Here is a 3,544-nt window from a genome sequence, read left to right as displayed (position 1 = left end):
CGGGAGGGGGTGGAGGGAGGGAGGGAAAAAATTGGAACAGAAGTGAGTGCAAGGGATAATGCTGTAAAAAATTACCCTGGCATGGGTTCTGTCAATAAAAAGTTATTTAAAAAAAAAAAAACCTTATGAATTGATCAGTTGCCTTGAATGCTCTGACATTTTCCCGCTGATGCTGCTGTCTAAATGTCACTTCCATTCACCTTTGGTTTATAACAACAAGCCTTGAATGTATCATCTTGGCCAGTGATTTCTAAATCCATCTTCCTATTAAATAAAAGACACCTTTCCATAGGAAATACAAGGATTCCAGACACCACATTTAAAAAGGGTTTTGATAAGAGACGAATGTGACCAGGCTGGGGGTTGACCTCAAATTCCTACCACATGAGAACTGAAGTCAAGATCTGGGTGTATTTAGTCTGGAGAATAAAGAGAGTAAAGGGGACATGTGTGTGTGTGTGTGTGGGGGGACTTCAAGATATTCTTTAGAAGGATAATCTTGTTTTGTTCGGCCTTAGAGGGTAGAACCAGGGGTGGGAGTCCCAAGAAGGTCATCTGTGATTAGGCTTGAAGTCAGGAAAAGATTCCTCAGCATTGGAGCTGCTATCAAGCACAAACTTTCTCAGGAGGGAACTGATTCTCCTTGGCTGCATGTCCTCATTTGGAGGCTGGAGAATGAGTCCTAGGGAGCTGAGGGAGAAGATTCTAACTCAGGTTTGGGATGAAAGAAAGAGTTGGTCCCTGAAGTCCCTTCTGCTCTCAATTTATGTGAAAAAGAAAAGCCAGGGTATATTGGGAATGAGGTGATATATGTAAGACTATTTTATGATCTTGAATAAATCACTTTCTTTTTCTGAGTTTCAGAATTCTCTTGATATGTAAGGGTTGGATCACTGATTATACAATTATCCCTACATACTGTTAGGGATGTAAGTGTCCTCATGATCTGGAAAATCCACATAAAATTTTTTGGTTCTCCTTGTGTACCATGGAAGATAGTATTAAAAGATAAAACATGTTGATATTACATACATTACATATTTATACACAAATATTTATTTATTTATGAGTTTCTAAAATTTTTCTGCATCATCTGTTGCTCTTGATATGTAGTCTGTGGTACAAACACTCCCCCAAATTTCCCATTTAATTTTTTAAAAATTTAATTTAATTTAATTTTAAATTTATTAAAGCTTTTTATTTATAAAGCATATGCATGGGTAATTTTCCCAAAATTGACCCTTACACAACCTTTTGTTCTAAATTTTCCCCTTCTCCCCCCACTCCCTCCTCTAGCTGGCAGATAGTCCCATTTAATATTTTAAGCAAACTTACAGTGTATCAAAACCACAACGGGGAAGTTCTGACATAGAAGGGATATAGCTAAACACACACACACACATACACACACACACACACACACACACATACACACACACACACACAAAGTCCTGAAAATTTTGAAACAGCTTTAAACTGGCTACTTTTTGCTTCTCCATCTATATTTTCATGTTTCATGTCAAAACATCCTACTCTAGAATGATCTGTGATCCCCTTAATAGACAACAAAAAAAGCAGGTCCATTATGGGAAGAATGTCCAAGAGTCAAGACAATTGGGAGTGTTGATTGTGCTATTAGGGGTACAGTGAAATCTCATGGGCAAGTCATACTTTCTGGCTATCACTGGAACAAAGCTCACCCCCAGCAATGACAGCCATCTCCTGCTTGCATTTGCCTCTAGTTTTGAAGTCAAAACCATTCCAGCAAGTGATACATATGAGAGGTCAAAAGTTTCACCCCCCAAAACCAGTTCTGATGAGCCAGAGTGGAATCTTGCAGGGGAGACAACAGAATCTGAGTTCCTAGATGTTAGATGAGCATGTGTCTGGATTGAACAGACTGCTTTCCAGGGACCAGGATAAATAAGATATTTGGCCATGTAATGGTTTACATAAGATTTATTTTGTATTTTTATGCTATATTTGTTTATTATTGTTATTTAGCTGTACTGCTATGTGTGACTCTGTGGTAGTTGTCATTGCAATACTGGATCTATTGGTCAATACAAAAGCATCAAAATTACTGTAACAAGCTATGAGTAGGAAAGATTTTGATGTTTTCATCTGAATTTATAGTCATTTCATGCCTAATGCAATTGTTAAATTAGTGCTTCACCTTGGCATATGTATAAGATTCAGTTCCTGAAATATCTCATTCATTTAGAATAATATGAGTATAATAAGATAAAGGTAGAATATAAAGGTATAAATTTGGATCATTGAAACCTCATAAGATATCTTGAGGCTCATAGGCTAAATTGATTTTTTAAGGAACATGTCTTAAATCCAAATCACTCTGGCTCTCCTTTATTGGCCTACAAAAGGACCCAGAGCAAACTTCACTTTGTTATTGTTTGGGCACTGATAATTCAGATTTATCTTGACATAACTAGTACACTAAGTACTAAGTATATGCTTTTTCACTCCTAGCTTCAACATTACACCAATTATTTTGCTTTAAAATGCGTAATGACAAACAACCAAAAACGGGACAGGATGTATAAATATGATAACCCCAAATTAAGCTTCAGCTTATATAAGAAGTTGTTTAAAATAAAACATCTTCAGTTTTTAACCATGTTCAAAAGGACACATATATGGATGACTTTTCAAGGTATCCCTTTAAACAATGGGAACATCTTTAAATTGTCTCTTAACGGGGCAGCTAGGTGGTGCAGTGGATAGAGCACCAGCCCTGAATTCAGGAGGACCTGAGTTCAAATCTGGTCTCAGACACTTAACACTTCCTGGCTGTGTGACTCTGGGCAAGTCACTTAACCCCAACTGCCTTAGCAAAAAAAAAAAAAAAAATTGTCTCTTAACAATTTTGCATGCATTTCAAGGAATTCTCTACCTACAGATTTTAATCTCACACTAAATAAAAAGCATAGACAAAGTCGGAGAATGGCTTGATTTCTTATAAACTTGAGTCAATTATTTATGTATTTTGGAAATGAGGCCTTTATCAGAACCTTTATCTGTAAAAATGTTTGCCCAATTTATTGCATTCCTTCTAATCTTGTCTGCATTAGTTTTGTTTTAACTTGATATAATCAAAATTTTCTGTTTTGTGATCAACAATAATCTCTAGTTCTTCTTTGGTCACAAATTCCTTCCTCCTCCACATGTCTGATTGGTAATATATCCTATGTTCTACTAATTTATTTAGAATCTCATTCTTTATGCCTAAATCATGAATCCATTTTGATCTTATCTTGGTGTATGCTGTTAAGGGTGGGTCCATCTGTGCTTTGTTTTTAATGGTAACTGTTATTATTAGGTTACAGACGAAATGGGACATGTAACATAATGAAAGGCACCATGTGTAAACCTTGGGACCTTGGGACTTACACCACACACAAGCATATCCTGAACAAGTATCTCCTATGTAAAGTCTGTGACTCTGGTAAGAAATTCTTCCAGGGCCTTAAGGTCAATTAGGACCCTGGACCTAACCCAGAGTTTGTCCTATGGTGGGTACTGT

The 3,544-nt window shown here is 36.7% G+C and overlaps 1 protein-coding gene across 1 annotated transcript in view; it reads right to left on the bottom strand.

Moving 5' to 3' along the window:
* The window catches only part of LOC127555970 (tumor necrosis factor receptor superfamily member 14-like), a 659,215-nt gene that overhangs the window by 537,910 nt on the left and 117,761 nt on the right, over positions 1–3,544 (bottom strand). The gene's annotated exons all lie outside the window — the stretch shown is intronic.

The sequence above is a fragment of the Antechinus flavipes genome, chromosome 3 (genome assembly GCF_016432865.1).
Source record: "Antechinus flavipes isolate AdamAnt ecotype Samford, QLD, Australia chromosome 3, AdamAnt_v2, whole genome shotgun sequence".
NCBI classification, from domain to species: Eukaryota; Metazoa; Chordata; class Mammalia; order Dasyuromorphia; family Dasyuridae; genus Antechinus; species Antechinus flavipes.
Note: the sequence above shows the minus strand (reverse complement) of the source record. Positions and strands in the feature narration are given on the sequence as shown.